Here is a 27,504-nt window from a genome sequence, read left to right on the forward strand (position 1 = left end):
AAGACTAGAACAAGGAATAAGGAAAAACTGAGAAAATGTATTGGGACAAGATTCTGATGACAAAAGGCTTGGGAGTCCATACTTCTATCATATGCAACAAGCCCAGCAAGGAAATTAACGTCAGTGTAAAACTGCTGGGGAAAGGAGGGAAGAACGCAGCCATGGCCCCATACACACACTCAAGGCACCAGTAACTGACTCCTGGGGCACACACCCATGGCTCAGCACACACAGCAGCACCGGCACAGGACAGTACACACCACCCAGGAAGTGGCTGAATTCCTCTCTGAACTCCAGAGCACCAGGCTGCCTGCCACAGTCCCCACCAGACCACCTTCTGCGAGCATCGGGCATGACCCACACTGCTCCTCTTGACCCTTCCTCACCAGGAGGCCGGGCATCGGTGCCCATGGACGCAGGCCAACCTGACCAGTGTGTGGCACCCCCAGCTGGGGGTATTATGACTTTTTATCCACACAGCCTTCAATGAAAGACTCCGTGAAAATGGACAAGAAGGAGACTTCAAGCTCCCACTCTATTCCACAGCAGCCTGCCAAGGAAACAGTTTCGTCATAAGCAAATGAGAACACAGAGAGATGTGACAAATGGAAACGGAGTTTATTTCCTCTGCTAAGGATATAAGGAAAGGAGAAAATCTTTAAAGGCGAGATTTGCTATCCTTGTACTTTTGAGAATACAGTCTATGTGTGATGCAGAACAGAGACCACAAAGTGGGAATAAGTAATTATCCCAACACAGAAATTATCTAAGTAAGGAATCCACTGACCAGAATTCAGCCTTGCCACAAGGAAAATTCTCTTTTTAAAAAATGCAGCTGTGTTAAACTGAAGCTACGTTTTGCAACTGTAGAAAAATTATTTGGAATCAATCTTGATCTCACACTCTTATAAAAATAGTCTTAAAATGTAGGAATGGCTTCCTTTATTAGTGCACGTTTGCAGTAAATGATTACATTCATTGTGGGGAGTTGGCTAACACATCCTAATTCTTTTAACTTTCCTTTCCCCTCCCCACCTTTTGGTCCCCTTCCTTCTCCAAAAGATCCATCTCCTTGTTTCCTATCATATATCTTCTATTTTGGTCTCAATTATTTATACTTTGGGCTTCTCATATAAGAAAAACTATGTGATATTTAAGCTTGTGTGTCTGATTTATTTCACCTAACATTATTATTTCAAGGTGCATCTACTTTCTTACAAGTGATTCAAATTTATCTTTCTTTAAGGCAGAATAGTACTCCATTATGTGTAAAGAGCACATTTTCTTTATCCACTCATCTGTTGATGGATAGACAGGCCACTTCCAAGATACTGCCTATTATGAATTGTGCTGCTATTAACATGGATGTGCATGGATCACTGTAATATGATGTGTTTAACTCTTTGGGGAAGATACCTTGATGGAGAAAAGCTGGGTCAAATGGAATTTCTGCTTCTGGTGGGTTTTGGAGGGGTTATTTTTCCAGGACCAGGGATATAACTCAGGACCTTGTGCTTGAGAGGCAAGCATGGTACCACTGAGCTAAATTCCCAGACCCCTGCTTTTATTTTTGAGGAATCACCATACTGATTTCCACAGTGGTTGTACGAGTTCACATTCCCACCATCAATGGAGAATGGCTGCCTTTTTTCTGCAGTGTCACTAGCATTTGTCATTGATTTCTTGATAGCCACTCTATGTAGTAAGGTGGAATCACACTGCTGTTTTAATTTGCATTTCTCTAATGACCAAAAATGTTAAACATTCTTCATTAGTCATCTGTACTCCTTCTGAGAAGTGTCTGTTCATTTCAGTTGTTCATTTCTTGACTGAGTGTTTCATTATGAGGAGTCTAATTTTTTTAGTTCTTTATATATTCTAGATATTAATTCTCTGTACAAGGAATAAGTGGCAAAAATGTCTTCCCATTCTAAAGGTTTGTTCTTCCCTCTGTTGATTGTTTCCCTTGTTGTTTCAGAAGCTTTTTCATTTGATATAATCCTATTTGTTAATTCTTGGTGTTATTTCTTGTGCAATTGGGATTATGTTCAAAAAGTCCTTGAGGAATGGCTTTAACTATGGAGATCCTCTTGGTTAAATATTCTCTTAAACTCCTGAGTTCTAATATGATGAAAAGCACAGTGTTATGATTACTGAAATTCTTGAATGAGGCTCCTTAGGGAAATTCATCCCAAATTAGAGAAGATAAGTGTGTGGGAATCTTAATTATTTGGTAACTATTATCCAATAACTTCAAAAAGAACTAGGTACCCCTTAGCAGAGTAAAGTGAAAAGAAAAATACAAACATCAGAAGGCAGAAAGTGCAGCACGCTGCTCTTGCTGGGAGGAACCCATCATCAACCTCAGTAAGCTACAATTCTGACAACTTTTTGTCTCCACTCTGTAAAGCACAGCCCTTTCTCCATAGGGAGAGCTAATTGAAAAGCATAGTATTTGGCACTGTTTTGGCAATCAGGTTTGGGAGGCCAGGATACAGAAGACTGTTAATATAATCACTATGTCTACAATTCATTCAGGCATTATCGACAGAGAGGACAAAGAACCGTGGGTTAAACTTTATGAGTAAATGCCCTGGCTTTCCACAGCCTGAATGACTCACATGACATGAGGACCATTTGTTATCACTGTGAGCTCTCCAAAGTCTTGCATTTTATTGACCTAACTGTCCTCAGTTTCTGTCATTTTGCTGGGGGAATCGGGGGGCTGAAAGGGGTGGAAGGGCATCCATCTCGCATTAGGCAGGCTTCTCCACGCAAGCCAAGAGCCAAGTACACTTTCCTATCACTGAGTTCCTCCCTAGACAGGTGTACTAACCGGTCCTCAGCCTGGCCAGCTAAAGGAGCTCAGTGCCTCATTATGACAATTACCAGACCAGACAAGGAGGTGATCTCTAGTATTTCTAGGCCAGGGCCCTGGTGAAAAATTAAAACCAATGTCTTCAATTATAAAGAGAATATTTCACAAAGGTGAAACCAAATCCAAAGTCAAACACGTCAAAAATCCAGGCAAGTGCAGCATGCAGACATTCAGACCGTGGTAGGGACGAAGTGCCAGAGGAACACTGAACAGAGTGAGCTGCACCCAGCCTTTTATGCCTGAGGCCTGTCACTGGGGATTGCTGAAGGCAGTTAAAGGACAGCTGCAAAGCAGTCACTAATGTTTATTCATACATGGTATCGAGTAGTAACTTCCTGCCAGGCACCAAGCAGATACTGTGAAAGTATAGAGATAAATCAGAGATACACAGGACTGCAATCCTAGCAATCTAGAAGGGAAAGCAAAGTCTCACGCACACAAAACAATACTGCACAGCAGAGAATAATTTATATGAAAGGCAAAAACAATGTGTTGTAAGCATTCTAGAGAACAAAAGGAAGTAGAATTTAAGAATTCTTTGATACTTACTCACTGCCTGCCTACATGTGCCAGGACTGATACAGCCCTAAGATTAAATTGGGCTAATGAGGTCCCTGATCTCACATGACCTAATTTATAACAGGGTGGATAGAAAAGTAAAAACCTAAGTAACTGCAGGAAATATTGAGTATTATGAGAAAAGCACATTTTGTAATTATAAACTGCAGGAGATATCATTATAAGTAGTATGGTCAAAAAAGACCCTTCTAATGTGGCAGTATTTGCCAAATGACCAGACTGAAATGAACAATACCTGTGAAGAACCAAGCAGAAGAAATGGCAAATGAAAGCAGGCATGCCTTACATGTTGGAGAATAGCAACAAGGCTGGTGCAGATGGAGCAGTAGTAAGGCAGAGGCCTGAGAAAAGAAATGAGAGGTGGCAGGGCCGGATCCGAACGGGCTTCATAAGCCATGGACAGGATTTCCAAAGGAAGGGGCCTGTGCATTAGGGTTCAAAATGTTTGTTTTCCAGGCATCGATACTAATATTATTATAGCACGTTTGTCAATTAATGAGCCAATATTGATCTACTATTAACTAAAATAAATAGTTAATTCAGATTCGTTTAGCCTTTTTTTTTCTGTTCCAGGATCCTACTTGGTGCACCATGTTACACTTAGATTTCATCTCTCCTCAGGCTCCTCATGGCTATGACAATTTATCACACTTTCTTCGGTTGTGATGACCTTGTGAGAGTGAGGCATACTTGTCAGGAGTACCAAAGGATATCTACAGAATGTGCCTGATGTTTTACTTCTGATTAGACCTGGATTGTGGGTTTTTCAGAGAAAGACCACAAAAATAAAGTACCATTTTCTTCATGTCATATCAGTGGTAAACACTAGCAGCACTATTTCTCACTGTTGATACAGACCTTCACTGTGTAGTTTGTCTGTTTCTCCACTGTGAAGTTGCACTTTCCTCCCCCTTCCACACTGTCCTCTTTGGCAGGAAGTCTCCATGAAGTTCTCATACTTTAGAGAGTGGCAAGTTATACAGCCTTTCTTTTAGGACAGAGCACATAAATTACCAGAAATTCTTCTTCACAGCAGATTTGTCTCTTCTCCACTTAATGCATCCAATCATTTACTAATACCAGTATAGACTCATAGCTATTTATTTTGTACTTCAGGTTATGGTGCAGTACTATTTTATTTTGTTGCTCACATTATTTTAGCTTGAATAATTCTATCTTTGAATAATTGAGCTCTTTGAGTTGGCTCTGTGAACCTTTCACATACTCCCATCATATTGTCTTGCTTTGTCTCTGGACAGTCTCCTTACTTTCTGCACTACAAAATGCTCCAGGCCCACCTTGCATGTTTCCAGTCACAGTCATAGAATCAGCCATTTCTCCAAGGTATCCTGACTTCTTTTACTGGAGAATGGTATTGGAAAATGTATCTGAGCACTAAGTACACTCTTGATTTCTGGTAATTTTGAAACACTGGATCTTACATTCCTTCTTCTTCTACTGCTTATAATTTATCTAATGTCCCCCCACTGAAGAATGTTACTTCTCTTATATCCCATATTCTTTCACCCAATTTATAGTCCAATCTACATTTTTTTAAACAGTTGATTGAAGCAAGGCATGTTAAACACTATATACAACAGAAAATCACTACCCCAAAGGCAATTTTATTGGTTGAAAATTTCAGTAAAAATGCTACTCTTATGTTGTTGTCTCCTATAAAACCAAGCTCCATCAACAAAATTGGATAATCTTAGTACTTGTCATTGGCTGGATGTGGAATGTCCCTCAAAAGTCCATATGTGAAAGGCTTTCCCCAGAGTGGTGCTACTGTGTAGTAGAACAACTCTGGGAGGTGGGGTCTAGTGGAAGGTCCTTAGATCACTGGGGTCTGTCCTCAAAGGGGATGGTAAGGCTCTGGCCCCTTCTTCTTTCCATACCTGGGTGCCTCTTGCCAAGATGTGCTGTCCTCACCAGAGGCCCAAATCAATGGGGTTACCTGATCTTGGACTGGAACCCCTAGAACTATAAGCCAAAATAAATATTTCCTCTTTATAAGTTAATTGCATTAGGTAGTTGATTACAGTAACACAAAGCTAACTGATACAGTATCACTTTACATTATGCAGATATAAATAATGTTATAATCTTGGTACTACTGTACAGTAGGCAAACATCTCTAGTTAGCATAACAAACTCAGAGGCACTTGACTTTACAGACTATGAATGAAACAGATGAATTTAGTTAAGTGCAGGGAAACAGAAGTTAACTCTAATTAGACAGAAAAGCTGCTACTCCCAAGGTGAAATATTGAATAATGTACCTATCTGCATCCTTTAAATACTACAGAATTATGGAAACATACTACAGTATCAGCCTTCTCTCAATTTTTGTCACATAACAAACCTGCAGGCAGCAATTTTTGCCACTGTTACAAGTACAAAATTACTTTCTAAAGGACAGGCCCAACAATGTGGTCTCTGTGAGCCTCCCCCTAGTGAATCCCTGGGCCTGTCCTTTAGATCGGGACAATAAATATGTAATGTCTTTTTTCTCTGGCTGCCTTTGTGATTTTTGATCCTTATTTACACTTTCAATGTCTCACACCAAAGAAACTATTCTTTTTTTTATAATTTCTACTTCACTACTGAAATTCTCCATCTATTCGTGTATATTGTCCACTTTTTCCAGTAGAACCTTTAACACATACGCCATGATTATTTTAAGTTTTCCAATAGTTATAACATCTAGGTCATATCTGAATTTGGTTTATTGACTGCTTTGTTTTTTGTTATGTGTGTTCTTTATCCCCAAACTTCTCTGGGTGTCTTGGTGATTTTGAGCTGAAAGCCAGATATCTTTCATCAACATGTATAGACTGAAATAAATAGGATCTGTGCCTGGAAATAAACATGTCTTTTTCTGCTGGTCTTATATGGAGGTAGTTGATTCAATTAGGTCAGCAGTTGAAAGGTGAATGCTATTGTTAGGAAAGGTACAATACACTTTAAGCTTTCTGTATCCTAACAGAAGCCTGATCATATGAGGGTTTTTGCTTGTTTTGTTTTTAATAACATGAAAGTTTCTGGAGTTTGAAATATACAAACACATATATATTATGCCAATGTGTTGACTAGAAATATGGGAGCAAGTGCTTAGGTTTCTTGAAAAATGCTAGCCCTTAGAATTAATCCAAATCAAATGGGTTTTACAAAGGAGGAATACCTCCCTGTTCCACTTGACTTCATGTCTCCTTAATTCAGCCAGCAGATCCACAGGTAACATATGACAATGTCACAGGAAACGCTAAAGCAGATTTAGTAATATGCTTTTATTTTTACAGGTGCATCAGGAGGTGCAGGACAAGAAAATAAGACCAAAAAAAAGATCAACAAAAGGCAAATATTAATTGGTAATATTAAAAAGTATTATTCACTATAGATTCAAAATCCTCATATTGATTATATTAAGACATTTATTTACCACTTTTCTTGTCTTTAGTTCTATACTTAAAAATAATAAATTTTGGGGCCGGGAATTTAGCTCAGTGGTTCCACCACCTGCCTCATAAGCACAAGGTCCTGAGTTCAATCCCCGGCACTAAATTAATTAATTAATTAACTTCCTAAAACTGATTTATAACAGTTTCCATCATAAATTTCTACCTATTTTCCCCCATTTTAATATACTCATTCTTATATCCCTTGGAGGCTTATAGATGCATGGGTGGTTAAAAGATTTGATGTGAGTTGTAGGAAATAATAAATCATTCATTTAATGCATTAAGGGAAATAGTGTGGAGCCCCAAATAAGTGCTAGATAGAAGGTTAAAAATGCTAGAAGTTTCTACTTGATAACACTCAAATCACTCACTATAAAATATTGAACCCTCACAATGTAAGTGTACCATATCACTATAAGAATTATACTATCCATATAGTATTTTAAAGGTCAAACAGAAACTAAAACCAAGATAGTACAATGAATGTGAACATGGGCATGGTCAAAGGGGAAAAATAACAAAGAGATTACAGTGTTGCACAAATGGGCACGTCTACATCTTTGTTTTATAAAATCATCCTAGAGAACAAGTCAAATATGAATGTTGGTTCTCTCAGAACCAAAGATCTTGCTCACCCTGCAGAAATACCTAACTCTGCAAGAATGAGGTCAAGTGCTAATACAGTGGGAAGACTTTTCTGAATAGCTCCATTTGTAGACTCCCCTGTGGTCTCCTCAGAGCAGACAGTCCAGCTGTGTCTTCCACCAGTTCCTCCCAATAGGAGCCAGTATAAGTTAAGGAGTTGTGATCACTAATCATGCTATCAACTTAACTGGATAGAGAAATGTCTATGAGATTAGTAAAGTATATTTCTGGGTGTATCTGTGGAGATGACTACCATGTAGGCCAACAAACTAAGGGGGAGGAGACCCATCCCAGTTATGGGTGGCACCAACAAATAGGCTTATAGCCTGCAGGACATTTTAAACAAGGGAAAGAAGAAAGAAATTTTCCTGTTTTTGAGAGCTCCAGTCTCCTCGAGCAGATGTATCTTTTGCTACTGCCACCTTTGGACTTAGGTCTTCAGTTTCTTTAGCTTTCCAAGGGAGGTTTGCACCAGTGACTCTCCAGTGAGCTTTGGGCTCTTTGATACTGGACTGGTGTGCATCCTTGGTGTCTCTTGTGTTGCAGTGTGCAACTGTGGCAGGACAGAGGATGGAATGATTACTCAGAGTCAAAATTCAGTCAGAACACCAAGAGGCTCAGAGGGACTGATCCACAGAGACAGCTCAGCATGAGAAAGTCTCCAGGAACAGCCCTGAGCCGAACCTCTGTGGCTATTTATTTGTAACTCAAGGACATAAGAAAAAAGATGCAGAAGAGAAACATTCGTGAAGCAGTTTTGGTCAGGAAGGGGGCAGGAAAGGAACAGGATGGTCTGCTCTGCGATGCATGTTGACTAAATCTGAGCAGTCTTAGGGCAAGAGAAACACAATGGACAGGGCAAACATCTCTAAGAACAACTTATTGTTGATTCTGCTCAGCTGTTGCTCTGCAGATCTGCTCTAATCTTTAACCATGATTCCAGGAGCCCTGTGCTATTGCTCCAAGGTTTCTTCATCTTTACATTCATTTCACACACTCCTCTGGTCAGAATTTCTTCACACTCTTGTTCTATGATTTCATTTTCTTGGCTGAGCAGCTACTGGAGAGCTGGCTCTCCAGGAAGCAGAGGGCTATTATGGACTTTCCTGCCTCTGCTCATGTCAGCCTACCTATTAAATTCCTTTGAACAATAATACACGTATTTTCTATTAAGTCTGTTTCTCTAGAGAACTCTCACCAATACAGGCATATTTGGAACATGTGGTAAAAATACCAGTAAGAAAACCCAGGGAAGAGATGGCCAAAGCAGAATTATGTAAAGGAGAAAAAGCATATGAAAAAGAAAGTAAGAAAGATGTAAAGACACTGCTTATGTCTCAAACCTTCTTAGCCACAGTTTGTTTAGTCAATGAAGATGGTATCATCATCCTTCTTTTATGAGAACAAAACTGAGTTGTAAAAATTGTATTAAAGCTATACAGCAAATTAACTTTAGAGATACATATTAAGGAAGAAAATATAATGATGTTTGTGTTATACTTCAAGTTTTGGCAAAAGTAATCCTTCCTATTCTAGATGCTTAAATGTTTTCAGAGTAAGTTTGATGGAAAGAAACAAAAGAAAAAGATACCAGTTATTAAAATCAATAATTAAGATTATCAGCAAAGATTTATGTTAGACATAAGAGAAAGAAAAAAAAACTCAAGAGTAATATAGGACCAGAAGTAGGATTCATTTCCCTCTCATTTAATCAAACCTTTTATATACTATCATTCTTCAGCCCACTGGGTTACACACAGAGTTTCTAAGCACTCTGGAAAAAGCGGTCTATGTAACAAATCCAACATGCAAGTAGAACCATTAGAGTTTTTACCGGGTATTACTGACTACAAATAACAATACTAGGCATAGAGGGCCAGGGATTTAGCCCAGTGGTTCCATCGCCTGCCTTGCAAGCGCAAGGACTTGAGTTCGATCCCCGGTACCAAAAATAAAAATAAAAAATACTAGGCATAGAATGTCTACATTCTTAAAGCAACTTTATTTATTCCTTATAGCAAAGAATTTTGAAGTTCTCAGAAAAACAAAGTCATAAATAGTTATTAAAAACCCAACTTGGCCAACAATAGCTTCTTAGTTGAATGTAACTGAATACAGGTTATTTTAGCTATCAGCTCACAGCACTAGTTCAAGCTCAGGAAAGATGTTCAGAACAATAAGCAAATGACTATAATACTTTTACTTTTCTGAATAAAGAAAGTATTTAATTTTTTAAAAGGTTATTTGTCTCACAAGATCTGATTGAAAATTTGTCAAATTTAAAAAATTATGTGCTAAGGGAGATATAAAAGTTTATTGTTTTGCAAGAAAAAGATAAGGATCATGAACATGAACTCCTAAAGAAGGAAGTGAGGCAGAGAGGATTTAAAGCATATGATATGACTAACTCGTTGGTGATCAAGAATCACCCAAAAGTTTAAAGGGTGGGAATGTGATGAGAATTATGTTCCTAAAAAATTATTGCCATGTAGTCTACAAGACAAGCTTGAGAGAGTCAGGACCAGGAATGGGGAGACCAGTCAAGGTCTAGAGGAGAGACACTGAACAAGTGACAAAGACCTACTGGGGTAAAGGAACATATGTAAGGGTAACAGGGTGAGCAAACTTAAAGAACCAGTAATAGTCCAAGTATCACCCCAAAACAGGACAGAGCAAAGTTGTCAGAACACTGTTCTCTGGAGAAGACAGAGAAGAGATTAATTCCTTGCAGGACATAATGAGTTTAACCTATGAATGAATACATAACATGTATTGAAATACACAAGTCTAAATTCTCAAAAAAAAAATGAAAATGGAGGTATACATTTGAAAGTCATCCATGTAAGTACAAGTAAAACCATGAGCATGGATAAACTCCTTCACAGAAAGCTTCTGAAATTAAAAACATACCTTAGAGAAAACTGAAGATGATCAATAGTATAAGGTTTGATGGATACAGCATGTGTTTCTTCGTATCATTTATAAAATCAATCACTTTTCAGGCCCTCTGTATTGAGGGGAGGGGCAGGTCCCGAAGAAGAGAAGCCCAAGCTCAGCTGCAGCGGACTCATTCCTGATGAGCTGTAGGTCAGGACCCTACACTCACTAAGCCAAAGCTTGACAACCAAGTGCCAGCTAACTCAAGTCCAGCTGGTTTTCAAGGCCTGTAAGCACACTGGAGACTCTACCTGGGCTTTCTCGCAGTCAATTTAGCCATCCTGGTCACTAACCTGACCATAATGAGCTCAAGTCAAGAAGCTTAGAATTCAGCTGACTATTCTGGCCTGCTCAATCAATTATTTATACTTCGGGCTTCTTAACATTAAGCAAATGCTACACACTTCTGATATTGTGTGTTCCGTTGCTTGGAAACCAAGATTTTTCACATTTTCCTTCTTTGCTATCAATTTTAACTATTACTAAACCACAAGCTTTACCATTTTAATTAACTACAAAATAAATTAATTCAAAATCTACATTTTAAATTACTGTAAATAGCAGGACTTATATCACGTACCAGTGTAGGTTTAGGTCAAAATAAAACATCATATTGTAGAGGTCAGTTTCCAATTACATTTCAGGTGACATACTAAGCTGTGATATTAGACCCTGCACAGCTTCCAGTCAGTTTTATAATGGCTTAGAGTTCATTTACTCATATGGTTCCCTTTTAGTCAATGTATGCATACAATCTCTGATGAAGCAACACAGTTGCTATGAGGCAAGATAAACACCTAAAAAGAACTGATTCAACCAAAGTCATATTATCTCAAGGCGAACAAGAAGTCATCATCAGTCAGAAAGGCAATTATTAAGTACCTGAAATTCATCTTTAATTCTTGGTTCCACTACAGTTAATTACAAGCAGAACAGAGGAACAAAGGTTTTTCAAAGGACTCTGAAGTCAGTCACTTTTTTTAAATATAGGATCTTAGAAAATATATTTACTTTTCCTCAATAAAATTTATCAATATGCAAAAGTGAGTACTTTTTCATACTTCCTGGAAAAATAGAGTTGAAGCTAAGAAATCTAATGAATAAATGAACAATTCAATAAATGGATGACTTAAGCTGGACTTTTCTATCTCCTTTCAGTACTAAGATTTACCTCTAGTCATAGCTGAAGTTGGGAAAACAAAGGAAACGCTACTTGTTGGTCTATCTGTAATACAATAAGCATGGTAAATTAGACAAAAACGTATTACTGACGTAGTTGCTCTTCTCACATGTTGGACTGTGACTTTTTTTTTTCTTTTACAGTTTTCCACCCAAGGACCCTTGCTTGAAGCCACTTAGGTGTAAGAAAGCCTTTCCACAGGGAAAGTGAAATGCATGCCTGTACAAACCTTCCTTGTCACCTCGCTCTGCCACAGGATTTTTCACAGAACAGCCAAAGACTGTCAGATCTGTGAACACTTGCACGATATGAGCCTGTTTTTTCAGGACCCATTTAATCTCTCTGCAGAGCCTCCATCACAGCCTCCATAAACTCGGCAGTCACTAAAGCCTCAGTTTAATAGAAAGTGTCCCTGTGCTACCAAAAGCCAATTATTTTTCTTCTTTTTACTATTACTTCATTTCTTCTATGTACCCCTGCAGTAGGGTATTATTTGTCATGTAATAATTACCTTTGGTATTCTATTTATTGTTCATACTGGCACTGGTTAACATAATGTTGATTAAATTAATTTACCTACAACTTTACATTCATACTAAGCATCTTATTTTCTCTTATGAGATTCTCAGGCATGATGTATATTATTTCTGCCATTCAATTCTGAGCCCTAATCTATGATTCTGGATTAGCACTACTGACAGTTATGCTGGCTCAGGAACAAAGTTCTATGAATAAATCAAAAGCTCAGTTGTCTAACCAAGAAGGCAAGATTCATATCTGCTGCTACATTTTCAATGACTGATCATCCATTCATTTGATTAAAAGAGCTTTGCTGATCACAAGAGAAAATATAACAGCCTCTTTCCTCTGAGAGTACAGCTACTGAGGAGAAAAAGTGCAGAAACCCTTAAGAGTAATATGATATAATCATTATATTAAGGAGATATAATGTAACATGAACAAAGACACAGAGAAAGAATGATTAATTCTTAGCAATGTAGCAGGGGCAGCAGGTATTGGAAACAGCAGCCAGAGAAATAAGAAGGTTGCTAAACTGGTGATCTGCTGACTGGGAACAGGATTCCCACTCGACTGTCCCTCGCCCTCCCACCGACCCATGCTATCTGCATGGCTTGACAACTCCTAGAAGTGAGCTGCTAATTAGTCAGGATAAAGCCGAAGTTTAACATGCACAATACATAATGACAGGACACCTGTGATGTAAATACATTACACAATTACTTTACTCAGCATTAAAAAAAACTTGCTAGGGGTTTGTTATAAATTTGACATTTTCTATTTCAAGGCAGTTATCACAAAGCTTCCCCACTAGCCCCCTGTGAGTGTTCCCATTAATGTTCACCAAGGGAAATAGCTGTCCTCTTCTATGACAGCCTGATTCAGCTACCCTCACACTGAACTGCACTTTGTTATGTGGGTCTTCTTTCCCCTCCCTGCAGCACTGCACAGTGAGCACAAACCCCCTGCCAGCCCAACTCTCACAACGGTGGCCCAGCCATCTAGATGCTGGTGGTGTGGCCGTACCTCTGCTCTGTATACCTCCACTCACTCCCTCCACTCCAGGCAAAAGGAAGCGGTGACTGCTTAAACCTCAGTGCCTAACAAGGAGGGCAAGACAAAAAGAACTCAGTTAAGTACTCAGAATGTCCTTCCTTGCTTTTCATACCACAAACACCTAATTTACATATATTTCCCAACAGAGCCACACAAATCTTATGTCAGAGAGAAAAGCTTAGAGAAAAGCTAAGCAGTTCTATGTAGTGTTCAATCTCTGTCACCAATGAGGAAATTTACTATGAAAACATGCTCCACCAGCACAGCCTGATAATCCATATGGTCAGGAGGTATTCATTCTTACTTTTATTATTTTTAACACAGCTGGATTCAGCTGGCTAATACCTTGTGTAGATTTTCCTATTGGCCTATAATGAACTGTTCTATAATGGTTGACAACAAAACTCAATCTGATTTCCTAGTATACCCTTCTTTCTTGCATCAAAGTTTTCCAGTAACAGGTGAACATCATAAACTGGGCAGGTGTATGAATCTTACTTGTGTAGCAAAATACCAGACATTGGGTGACTCATGAAGCAGACATTTATTTCTCACAGTTCTGGCTGAGAAGTCCAAAGTCAAGGCACCAACAGGTTTGCCCAGTGAGAGCTGCGTCCTGGGAGCAGGTGGATTGATGCAGATAAGCTACTGAAACCTCTCCTGTAAGAGGCATAATCAAGGGAGGGCCCTGATGGCCTCATCAGCCTGCAGATCTCCTCTCTTCAAGCTATCACACTGGCAAGACCTGCACTTACGAGGAGACACAGTCCAACCTGAAAAGGAATTAAAAATGAGTCCAGAGAAAAGCATGAGTCATCTAAAGAGCACAAGCTCTCTCAAGGAAAGACAGCAGCTGAAACAACCTACATAGTGTTTGAGAAACCCAAGTTGTTCTCCAGAAAGGAAGGGGAAATGAGACACAATTAAGACACAGAGGCTTTCACCAGCAGAGGTATTAGGATCCCAGAAGAATAAAGCAAAGTACATGGATGAGAAAAGCACTGAAGAGATAACAGTGAAAAATCTACCAAAGCTGAAGGGGAAAAACAAACCAATTTAAAGAGCTCATCTGATTTAAAGAGTTTCTGTTCAAAGACAGAAAAGAAGAAAGCAAAGCAAGCAAAGATGAAAACAAGTATGGTAAACAGAAAACAATATTAGATGGTAAAAATACGCCTGGTAGAACAGTAGCCATAACCAAGGTAAATGTATAAATGTATACCAATTGACATAGTCTCAGGTGATGGTTTTAAAAACCATGACACAAGCAGTCAACCTGAAATGGAAAGTATTATATGTCAAAGAAGGATTAAATAGAAGAGAACTAGCAGAACAATTTCACTATCAGACACACCAGAAGTTAAACTTAAAACAAGGACAGAGGAAATTTGTGTACTTGTTAAGGAAATGATGCACAACAAAAATACAACACTGGGCTGGGGATTTAGCTCAGTGGTAACCGTGCCTTCCTTGCAAGCGAAAGGTTCCGAGTTTGATCCCCAGCACCAAAAGTAAATAAATAAATAAAAACAACACAAAGCATCTAAGCACATGACCACAAGATATATAAACAAGTAATAGATATACTGAAATAAACAGGTAAATCAATTATTTTCATTGGATAATTTAATATATTCCCCATAGAAACCGAGATTTAAATATAGTAGATATAACATTAAGATAACCCACTCAGAAATGAGAGAACAAAAATATACCAGTTACTAATAGTGTATCACAGACTGTATCTCTAAAACTTTAAAAGCACAGATTAGTTTTTGTTCTTAAACACTCACAGAATTTTCACAGAACATCATCACTCACAGACCAAAATGGAAGCCTCAAAATATTATAAAAATCAATCAGATTATGGTCTTATTTCAACATAATGAAGGTAGAAACAAATAATAAAAAGATAACTAGAAGAGATCTCATATATGACCTATAAAATAAATATATATACATTTAAAATCACACAATAATGATTTAAAGTAGCAATAATAAGGGAAACTACAAAATCCTTAAAGCATAATGAGAAAGGAAGAACCTATGCCAAAATTTATGGTATTCAGCTAAAACAGTAACAGTAAAAACTTCTGAGAACTTTTCACAGAAAATAATAAAGATTTCCCAAAAACTTAACTGAATATGTTAAGAAGGGTATAATTAAGAGAATAGAACCAGAAATGAGAATACAGTAAATAAAAATATAGGCAGAAATTAATGAAATAGATGAAAACCAATCAATGGAACTGAGTAATAAACTACCAACTAGTGCTTTATAAAGGCTAGTAATTTGTAACAGCCCCAGAAAAGATGGGAAGGAGGGAAGGAGAGTGGCAGGCAGACAGACAAAAAGAATATGAATGAATATGAATTAAGAATGAATATAAAGATTCAGCAAAGATCCCTGCCTCACACTATAAGCAAAAGCAAACTCTAAATAGCTTAAAAACAGAAGAAAAGCAACTAGTGAAGTGATGATGAGATAAACAATACAAATTTCAAACAAGTTAAATATTAAAGGTGAGATAATACTAGAAATACAAAAATGACATTAAAATGCTAAAAGGAAAAGCTACCATCCTAAAATTCTTTACCTAGCAATCTTTCAAAACAATGTCAAATAAAAGACTTCTTTATACAGACAAAAGCTGAAAAAGCCATTACTCATAGACAGCTAAAAATAAAACGAAGAGATAAAGCTGTTAATGTAGTGGAGAACAGAGGAATTTTACAGTCATATGTTACAAAGCCAAGAGAATTTTCCTGTGCTGTAGTAATCAAGTAGACAATAAGAGCAACAAACAATATATCTAAGAATTAACCCAACAAAGACTGCATAAATTCTCAAGGAGAAAATGTTTGTATTCAAACTGGAGGAAGCGGCATCTGCTGGTTCTGCTGCAGCCTCCCCTGCAAGCAGGCCACAGAGCACTGCAGATACGGCCAGGCCACAGTGGCCACTAAGCCACCGAATGGGACAGCAGAGCTTTCATGGGCCAGGGTGCCATCACAGAAACACTGCTCCCCTTTCAAGAGTATGAACATCGCTTCAAAGCACCAAAAGCTGTGGACTGGCTGCATGAGCTCCTGAGGCACAGGCTAAACACCAGCCCTGAAGTGACTCAAAAGCGAACAGTCCAGCTGTTAAAAAAATTCCTGAAGAATCCTGTTACTGAAGCTATCAAGGGAAAATGGTGTCAGGAAGATTTTGAAGACAGCCATCACTTACACGGACTTCCTCCTTCCTGGGCCCTGAAACCATATCCCAAGGAAACCAGGTACCAAAAGGATGTTATTAAATTTCCAGACTGGGAAAACCCCAACCAGGCACTTCACAAGAACACATCTCACTGAGGCCAGGTATGACGAATTCTGAGATGTAGTTTAAGCATCACAGTGTTGCTACTGGAGAGGCACTGGCCTGCTGTCTCATCCATCCCAGACACCTGACCGAGGTCAACGGAGAAGAGATATGGCAGCTGAGGACACTTATCTTTGGTCTAGATTCCTTAGAAGTTTAGACATTGAACTTGTCAACTCCAAGTTCATCATCCATGTACATCCAATGTACATAGTGTTAACAAGTAGGGAGTTATTATCTTTGATGACAAATCAAAAGAACTTCCTCATTGGGTACCATCAGATACAAAGGTTTTGGAAAATTGGTTCAACTGGTCAGATTTGAGGCAGCCTATGTACTTGAGATTTTAAAAAGATGAGTTTAAAACAATAGCAAATTATTGTGGTTACTTGAAAGAACTACTGCCTATGTTTTATCTATACTGCATATTTTGATGCTTTTCTTGGTACATCAGGTTTTTTACAGAAAGAGAAAATGGCAGTTGAAACATTGCAGATTTGCTGTCTCCCCCTTCCTCCTAAAAATAAAAGCAAGTTCCACCTGTTAATGAGGGTGACGGCAAAGAGGTACCACCAATGTGTGGCAGTTTTGGCACTCAGACATGATGGTTCAGATATTTTCTAATTCCATCTTGTGTTCCAAGGATGAAGTTGACTTCAATGTGTTATTAGCTGCTAGACTGGTAATGTTTCTGATGGACAATTACCAAGAGAGCCTGAAAGTTACTTGGCCTTGCAGACCTCTACAGAAAAGTACATGGCTCATCTATGAAGAGACCAGATAAAATACCCAGGAGCTGACAGGGCTACCACTTTATCTGCTCCTTCATTTTGCTCTCAAATGAGTCTTGACAAATTTAAATACCAAAGAATATATGGCTCTCAAGAACCTCTGGCAGCCTTGTTGATGGAACTTAAGATGCCAAATTCTCCAGCAAAGAAGAAAAAAACTGAAGCAGTTTCAGCATTCCTATCCAGAAGTCTACGAAGAGTGATTCCTACCCCAGAGAGCGAAACACTTCTGTTCTCTGAAACACCCAAATCCAACCCAGACCCAAACCACAGCTCTTCACAGTGGCACCGAAAAACCCCTTCCAGGGATTTCAAGGAACTGGCAGTTTTCAGATGTGAGGCTGAAGAGAGCTCTGTGATGGTGGTTGTTTTGAGTGAATGGTGGTGGAAGGAAAGCATTCCAATATGGACTACTGAAATAGAGATACAGATTATAGGACTAAAAATATTGAACCACTGTCAGTATTTTTAGAAGATTCTGATTTTTCAAGTTGTACAAATCAATCCAAAATCAAATATATAGTGGTAATGTTAACAAGTTTGAAATTGTTAAAAAAAATCTAATGGTAACATATTTTTAAAAGTTTTTATTTGTTGTTTTTCATGGCGTTTACAGAATAATTATATTCTGTATTATTATTGATGTCTTTCTTATGACCAAGTCTTAAGACTAGTGTAACACCTCAATAAGAAAGACACTGGGATTAATATGAGAAAAAGAAAAAATGGAAACAAAGTCTTTGTAGATGGGGTGGGGTGGAGGGGTTGAAGGGAGGGCAGGAGAATAGGGAAAAAATAAGAACCAAAATGGATTATGTAAAGGGGCAAATTCCCAATGATGAATGTCATTATATTGTATACTTTAAATGTATCAATAAAATTAATTTTTAAAAAAGACACTGCTACTGTTACTGTGACACTCTTGACTTAGTAGCCAGTTGTGATTTCTCCTGTGTAAATTCCACTTTTCACTTCTGTACAAAAAATTCTCAATGTCCAGCATTATGATAGCCATGTCTTTTACTGCAGATTCGTTGGATGCTATGACAGATTTTGCTGAAGCTGATTCTCTTATATGTAATAGCATTTACCTTAAGTGTAGGTAAAATTGTGATCTTGGTTAAAGATGGGAGGCCGAACTAAGTAAATTCTTTGGGTTCCCTTATAAATGTAAGTCTAAGTTAAATCTCTGTAAATGTTTGTTTTTTTGTGAAAAATATATATGGCTTAAGTAAAACAAACAAAGAAAATGTAAAAATCTTAAAACGGTATCTTAAGTTCCCTGAATGAATGGAAGTAGAAAAAATGTTTATGGGCAGGATGAATCTACATTATGCAGGTCAATATTCTCTAAAATTAATTTCTACCTTTGGAGCATTTCTTATACTATCTCATGAAGAATCTGAGAGAACTTGAATATTAATTTTAAAAGTATACATTTAAAAAGAATATTAATATCTTATACATTATTTGAAGAAAATAAAGCAAAAGCCTGAAAAGGCTTATTATGCCAGATATTATAATTAATTATATTACAGTAATTAAAAATAGGGGTCGGGGATGTAGCTCAGTGGCACCGCACCTGCCTGACAAGCACAAGATCCTGAGTTCAATCCCTGGTACTGAAAAAAAAAATAAGAAAAAAACTAATTAAAAGCAATTTTTTAAAAAAAAGTAATTAAGAAGCCAAGTCAAGAAACAGAATACATGTTATTTCTCTCTCTCATGCACACATCTAACACATATATGCACACATACACACACAAATATGGGAAAAGAGAATCACAGCAAAGATCTCCAGTCAGTGACAGTGTCAGAATTGAGGCCTGGGGATGCTTATGGTTCTCTGATCAGGATCAGGGCCAACAGGAAAGAAGCAAGCATGTGCTCCATAAAACAGACCCCTCATGTGGGAGAAGAAAGGCTTGAAATACTCTGAAAGAAAGAAGCATCATGAGTAATCCCACATATTATTATGCCCCCAATAACACCAAATATGTACTGTACTCTCAGCTACGGTATCCATTTTACCATTTTCCTATGATCTTACAAGAACATGCTTCAGATGGTTGGCCATGGAAACAACAAATGGATATCACATGAAATACACTTCAACCAATCTGTAATAGTAACCTGATTATTAAGATCTGAAGAACACACAGGCTGTACTTTATGTTCTTTTGTGTACTTCAAATTGTTACAAGGATGTCATATATTTCCAGTTTAAGTAAAATCTTGGCAGTAATCACATTTCATTCATTTTTATATCAATACTCAACATATAGATAAGATACTTTATTCCTTAACTAAGTTGAGAATCTGAGTGAAAATGATATCTGAAATGTCGTTTTTGGTGAAAGGTCTAATCAAATTTGGTAGGATGTCAACTTGACTCTCTTTGGGGAAAATGTCCTTGTCAGTAAAATAGAGCTATATGGGACACTAAATAAAAACTGGTAGATATGAAGGATTTTCTTTTAGGTTAAAGTATGAATCATTTCGCATTTGTTTCTAAATAGAACATCTGGATATATTAAATACCATGTCAGCACAAACCTGTCATAACTGTTAGCTGTTATTTTTCTTCTTCATTTCTGTTACAACAGATGTCTAACAAATTGGCTTGAAATACTTATGGGTCCAAAATTTAGGCAGAGAAAGAATAGTATTTAGGGTGCTCTAAGAAAAAAAATATTACACACTTTGATTGAGAATGCCAAAAATATCCATTATTTTCTTCATCCCAAAAATGATACGTTGTATATGTTTTTTAAAAGTACATGTTTTTAGTATATGAAGTTTACATTCATTTTGAGGAGCAGCCTATGTATATAATAGTTTCTTTTCAATTAATCCCCTCCTTGTTCCTCCCTCCCTCTTACTCTGAATCCCCTTTCCCCCATTTTCATCCTTGTTATTATTCATAGCTCATATTTATGACATACAATGTCTACATTCATTGAAGTTATTAGGATTCTTTACGTGGTGTATCTTCGTTCTGCTTACTTTCCTTTCCCCTCCCCTCTCCCCTTGTCCACAGACTCCTGGACCCTTCCTATTTGTAAGAGATCTGTCTTCCTGTTTCCTTCTATTCATTCTTTATTAAGTGCTTTCTTGTATTCTGACCTAGTCAAATAAGAGATACTATATGGTATTTAAACTTCTGTGTCTGAATTATTTCACTCAACATTATATTTTCCAGGTGCATCCATTTTCCTACAAGTGTCTCAAATCTTTCTTTCTTTATAGTCAAGTAGTATTCCATTATGCATAGATACCCCATTTTCTTTATCAGTTCACCTGTAGCTGGGTATACAGGGTGCTTCCAACATTTAGCTACAATGAACTGTGCTGCTATAAACATGCATCTATTGCGGTAGTATGATGTCTTTAGCTCTTTGGGGAAGATATCCAGAAGGGGAATCTCTGGGTCATATGGAGATTCTAACTTTAATTCTTTGAGAAATCTCCATACTGATTTCCACAGTGATGGTACTAATTCACATTCCCACCCACAATGTAGAAGGGTTCCGTTTTCACTGCAGCTGTGCCATCATTTGTTATTTTTTGACTTCTTGATGATGGTCATTCTTTCTGGTGTAAGATGGAATCTTAGAATTCTTTAATTTGCATTTCTGTAATGGTCAGAGATGTTGAACATTGCTTCATATATTTGTTGGTTTATTTCACTTGCCTATTTATTCACTGGCTCTTATATTTTAGGTGGTCTATTTTTTAAAAATCCTTTATACAGTCTAGATACTAGTCCTCTAGTTAGGGAGTAGCAGGCAGAAACTTTTCCCTTTCTGTAGGTTGTCCAGTCACTCTATTAACTGATTCTCTTGCTGTAAAGTGGCTTTTTAATTTGATGTAATATCATTTATTTTTGTTGTTATTTCTTATGCAATTGGAGTTCTGTTTAGAAAATCCTTTCTCACACCTATGACTTCAAGTGTTGCACGGTTTTATCTTCCAGTAGGTTCAATGTTCAGCTTCACTGTTCACATCTTTGGTCTATTTTGATTTTAGTTCAGAACATGCTAGGAGATATGGGTGCATTTCAATCTTCTGCAAAGAGATCGCCAGTTTCCAGCACCGTCTGGAAATAAATAGGGCATCTTTCCTCCAACATGTGCTTTTGGCCCTTTTGTCAAAGATCAAACAGCTCTATGTATGTATCTAGGGATGTTTCTGTATCCTTTATTCTGTTTCATTGATCCATGTCTGATTTCATCACCGCTGCTTTGTAGTATAGCTTAAAGTTGAGTACTGTGATGCCTCCTGCTTTGCTCTTGTTGTCCAAGATTGCTTTTGCTATTCTGGGTCTCTTCTGGTTCCACATGACTTTTAGGATTGTTGTTTCTAGATCTGTGAAGTATGTTCTTGGTATTTTGATTGAGATTGCATTGAATCTGTATAATAGTTTTGGGAATATGGTCATTTTGAAAGTATTAGTTCTGCCTATCCAGGAGCAGGAGATATCTTTCCATTTTCTCATTTTCTATTCTATCTCCTTTCTCACAGTAATGTAGTTTTCTTTGTAAAGGCCTTTCATTTCCTTGGTTAGGTTACTGTCTAGAGTATTTAATTTTCCTTGATGGTACCATAAATGGTATTCTTTCATAATTTCTTTCTCACTGAGTTCATTATTGGTGCATACAAGTGCTATTGACTTTTGTGTGTTGATTTTCTACCCTACTACGCTGCTGAAATTGGTTATTAATTCTAAGAATTTTTGATGTAATTCTTTGGGTCTTTTATGTGGACTACCACATCATCTGCAAATAATGATAATCTGAGTTCTTCCTTTTCTATATATGTTCCTTTTATTTCTTTCTCTTGCCTGATTGCTCTGGCTAATGTTCCAAGTACTATGTTGAAAAGACTTGGTGATAGTGAGCACCCTTGTTCTTGATTTCAGAGAGAATTTTTTCAGCCTTTCTCCATTTAATGTGATGTTGATTTTACTCTGACATGAATAGCTTTTATCAGACTCAGTTATGGTCCTTCTATACTTATTTTCTTCAGGATTCTTATTATGATGGGGTGTAGGATTTTGCCAAAAGCCTTTTCTGCTTCTACTGCTATGATCATGTGGTTTTGATCTTGTTTTTATATGATAATTACATTTGATTTGTGTATGTTAAACCATCCTTGCATCTCTGGCATGAAACCGTTTGGTCATGATATATGATCTTTTTGATGATGTGCTGCATTCTATTTGCCAATATCTGTTTGAGGATTTTTGCATCTCTGTTCACTACAGAGATTGGCCTGTAGTTTTCTTCTTTAGTTGGGCCTTTCTCTGGTTTTGGTTCAGAGTGATGCTTGCTTCCATAAATGAGTTTAGAATCACTGCATTCTTTTCAATTTCTTTGACGAATTTGAGGAGTATGATGTAACATCCTTAGAGATTTTGTAGAATTCAGCAGTGAATCCATCAGGTCTGGGGCTTCTATTAGCTGGTGGGTCCTTCCTTATTGTCTCAGTTTTATTGCTTATGATTGGGTGGTCCAGCATTTTTTGTGTCTTCTTGGGTTAGATTTGGTAATCTGTATGTGTCTAGGAATTTCTTCAAAATTTCCTAATTTGTTGGAATACAATTTTTCATAGTAGTTACTGTCATCTGGATTTCCACTGTGTGTTGTGATTTCACCTTTTTCATTTCTAATTGCACTGACATGATTCTTGTCTCTCGCTCTCAGTAAGTTTGGGTGAGGGTTTATCTATTTTGTTTATTCTTTAAAAAAACTAGCTCTTCCATTTGTTGACTCTTTGGATTTTTTTTTTAGTCTCAATTTCATTGATTTTCACTCTCACCTGTATGATTTCTCTCCTGAATTTCAGTTTGGGGCTGGGTTGTTTTTGTTTCTCAGATATCTGAAAGTTCCTCATAAGATTATTTATTTGAACTCATTCTGTTTTACTATTGTGTTCATTGATTGAACTTTGCTCTTAGGACTGCTTTCATTGTGTCTTAGCAGTTTGAGTGTATTGGACAGACAATTGCCTTTAACTTCCAGAAATTGCTTAATTTCTTCCCTGATTTCTACTGTGACTCACTGGGTGTTCAGGAGTACATTATTAATTTTCCAGTGCCTCTGAATTTTCATAGTTTCTTCTGTGGTTGATTTCTAGTTTCATTGCACAGTGGTCTAAGAGTAAACATGGGATTATTTCATTTCTTTTATATTTCTCTAAGCAGGCTTTGTGGACTACTTTGTGATCTATTTTGGAGAAAGTACCATGTGCTGCAGAAAAGACTACAGTGCAGAAGGGTAGAATATCTATTAGGGTGTGACTCAGCTCTGATGTTTATTTTTGGTTCATTGATCTGTCTCCTGGCAAAAGTGGCTGTTAAGATCCCCCACTACGATTGTGTTAGTATTTATTTGATCTTTCTGCAGTAATATTTTATGAAGATAGGTGCTCCAGTATTCAATGCATAAATATTTAGAAGCATTATTTCTTCTGGTAGGACTGTTCCCTGAACTTGTATGTAGTGATCTCCTTTGTCTCTTCTGATCAGTTTTAGCTTGACGTTTACACTGAGATTAAAACTGCTACCCTTACTTGTTTTCAGGATCCTTGTGCATGAAACATTGTTTTCCATCCTTTGATTTTTAATCTTTCATCTGGAGATTTAATAATTACATGTCTTGGTGAGCTTCTGTTTTCGTAAGAGTTGTTTGGTGTTTTCTGGAAACCTCATTTACTTGTACATTCAACTTTTTTCTCATATTTGGAAAATTTTGTTATGATTTTTATAAACAAATTAATAATTCTGTCTGGGTTATTTTCTAAGTTTTCCCCTAACTCTGATTAGCCTCAGGTTGGTCTTCTTAGTGTCATCTACCAGCTGTTAGATACTTTTCCCTTGGTCTCTTACTTTTTTGGTGGCTTCTCTGAGTACTTCATCCTAATTTGCCATTTTGGTCTCCATTTCAGATACTGTCATCACATTGGTCATTTCGGCAATCTATAAATTCTATACATTTTTTTATTTGTTATTGCTAACTGATTCCTTTTTGTGGATTCTATATCTTTGGTGAATTTGTCACTCATGTTTTAAACCATTTTGGTCAGCTCTTCCAATTTTTTACTTATTTCCCCTAAAACCACACTGGGCATTTTGAGTTGTAACTCCATAAACTTTTGGATCATTTCCTCTTTGAACATGTCAAGTTACTTCATCTCTTCCTTAAACTTTTCAGATAACTTTGCTACTGTGTATTTGCAGAAACTCAGAAGGGCCCTAGTACTTGTGCAAGATGAAGAGTCTTTTGCACGTGGGACAAGTGCAAGACTCTGGGTGAAGACTAAGGGAGGCCATGAGGACTCCAGTGGATCCAGTACTGATGCAAGGTGCCAGAGACTCCAGCAGGTGCAAGAGAGCGTGGAGTGATGGATACGGGGTGGGGTGGGGGGATTCAGCAGGCTACAGGGTGCCTAGCAGACTCTGGCAGACCCAAGACCAGCACTGGGTGCCAGATAGAAACTACAGAGTACATAGGACCAGTTCAGTGTGGCAGGCAGAGGCTCGCACAGGCCCAGAGCACTCAGTGGAAACTCAGGTGGTCCCAGGATGATGTGGGAGAGGCCAGAAAGAGACTCCAGTGGGCCCAGGGAAGGCGCCAGGCACTAGGTAGGGACTCAAAACTGGCCTGGGGTACTCAGTGGAGACTCAGGCAGGCCTGAAACCAGTGCTTAATGCTTTAAGAGAATGGGCAGGTGTGGGGCTAGCTTGATATGCTGGGTGGAGACTCAGGTGCACCCAGAACTGATTCCGCGTCCTGGATTCCATGTCAGCACCTTTGCACATTCATTCTCATCATCTCCATCATGCGCTTTCCCCAAGCACTGCTCTCTACACAAAACTTCTGTCAGTTTTCAAAGTCTAGTTTAAAAGATGTCTGAGTCTGCCACCCTCTGTGTGAAGTGCTCTACTCTGTGCTAAATGCTTTATATTCATTATTTAATCTTTACACTCCCTCCCCCAAGGGCAGCCACACTGATTACTACAATTAAGTGCTTACTACAAGGTACCAAGTGCTTTACAGCCTTGCTTTATCTAATCTTTGCCAGAAGCTGGTTTGTTATCCTCACTGTACAGATGAGGAAAGTAAGCTTTGGATGTTAACTGTGAGAGTTAAGAACAACAGCTCTGTAGCCTGAATTTCAATCTCAGCTCTACTAATTTACAACTTCCTAAAGCTGCAGTTTCCTTAAATCTTAAAATTCCCTGTGTGCATATGCCTGCAAGTGTGTATAGGTGTGTGTAACAAAGGCTCTCTCAGAGTTGTTATAGCATTAAATAAAATCATCCAAATATAGCATTTAATTTAGCATCTGGCATGCAAGGTGAACTTGCTTAGTATTAACTATTAGTCTTTTCTCACAATATCTGGTATGTTTTTGCACACTGGAGACATAAAAACATGTTAGTGATGAGAGTATCCTACCTTTTCAAAAATAAATTTCCTTTACAAGTCAACTTAAAAACACAGTGGTTCCCTGTTAACTTCATATGATTAGAAAACAAGAATCTGGATTCAAAACATGCACAGATTGGTGTGATGGATGTATATTTGCCCTTACAGCTACAGGAGCAAATGTATTTCAGAAGCAGTGAGAAAACGGTGACTGGGTTTAATTTCAGAGGATCTGGAAAAACTATTTGCTTGGAAATACTACTGAGAGAAGCCTAAAAATCTATAAATACTATGCTATAGTATAAATATAGAATTAGTATAATATTATTCTATAGTATAAAATACTATAAAGTATTTCAAAGTTGATAAAATAGCATCCATTACAAAAAGACTGCTTTACAACACCTTAACAGTTTTTAAAATGATCTCACCCTAGTAAAAGCCAGACATGTTTTTTTCAATTTTCTTAAATTAAATGGATTCTTTAATTATATATCTAAATTCAATTCCAGGATTCGACTTAGAATTTATGCATAAATTTAGATAATCTCTAAAAGGAAGCTTTTCTATATTTTACAGTCTTCCTTATAAATCAATTTTACAAGTTAAAATACAATGCTATAAACTATTATGTTATATTAGGCACCACATTGAAAGAAAAAGCCTAATGTTAGAGCTGATCTGAATATTTGTACAACATAGCTTTCATTTCAAGAACACAGTAATAGTATGCAAATGAATAAACAAAATGGCCATGGTAAAAAGACTTTTCAAATAAATATTTCAAAACATTCTCTGTCCTTGGCTCTGAAACCCATAGGAAGTGTTGGGAGAAATCAGTAAAGCACCAGCCCCAAAGGACATCACCCGGGCACAGCAATGCCACTGTGGCAGGGGTCTCACTGTAGCCCACCCTTGGGACAGCCCAAGACATCCCACTATTCCTGTTCACAGCTGCTACCAGCTGAGAGAGGGCCTTTCCAATACTGACAATGCTACTAATTTTCATTAACATTAGAAAGTACAAGCTTTCTAGTTCTAACCAGAAAATGCATCCCATAAATCTGTCCAGTCTTTTAATAGTATGTGGAAATAACTCTCTTAGAAAAGGAAACAAAGATCTTACAAATTGCACAAATACGATTTATAAAAAAGAGAAAAACATAACCTTTTTCCAAATTCTCTAGTAACATAATGAGAATAAAAGTATAAAATGCTTATAAAAATGCTTATTATATTTAGAATTCCTGAAGAATGTTTCATTAATAGAAGTAAATAAGATAAACTAGCAAAGGTTATATCTTTTTATATGTTTTCAACTTTAAGGTATGTTTTATAATTTTGCAAACTAACTACAATTAAAATAATGTTATGAAAGTCACTTGTTTTAATTGTACAGTTTGAGAAATTTTCATAATTGCAGCCAGTCTTGTAATCTCCAGTACATTCAAGACATAACAATACCTTCACCCTGAAAAGTTCCTGGTTCTCCTTTGTTGGTGACTCTGTCAACAAATCCCAGTCATGACAATTGCTCATCTGCTTGCTTTCACTAGGTTTACCAGTTATAGAATTTTATTTAATGACTTAAGACAGTATTTAGTCTTTTGGGTTTGACCTCTTTCCTTTCCCACAATCATTTTAAATCTCATTAAAATTCAA

At 37.4% G+C, this 27,504-nt stretch overlaps 2 protein-coding genes and 1 pseudogene across 2 annotated transcripts in view; 1 reads left to right on the forward strand and 2 right to left on the reverse strand.

The window, feature by feature from the left end:
* Window positions 1–27,504, reverse strand: part of Sh3gl2 (SH3 domain containing GRB2 like 2, endophilin A1) — a 160,607-nt gene that overhangs the window by 80,983 nt on the left and 52,120 nt on the right. The gene's annotated exons all lie outside the window — the stretch shown is intronic.
* Cntln (centlein) overlaps window positions 1–27,504 on the reverse strand; it is a 553,090-nt gene that overhangs the window by 41,439 nt on the left and 484,147 nt on the right. The gene's annotated exons all lie outside the window — the stretch shown is intronic.
* On the forward strand, window positions 353–17,749 carry LOC110347768 (DEP domain-containing protein 1B pseudogene; annotated as a pseudogene).

The sequence above is a fragment of the Heterocephalus glaber genome, unplaced genomic scaffold (assembly GCF_053883595.1).
Source record: "Heterocephalus glaber isolate CG9 unplaced genomic scaffold, H.glaber_assembly_v1.0 deba00001481, whole genome shotgun sequence".
In the NCBI taxonomy this organism is placed as follows: Eukaryota; Metazoa; Chordata; class Mammalia; order Rodentia; family Bathyergidae; genus Heterocephalus; species Heterocephalus glaber.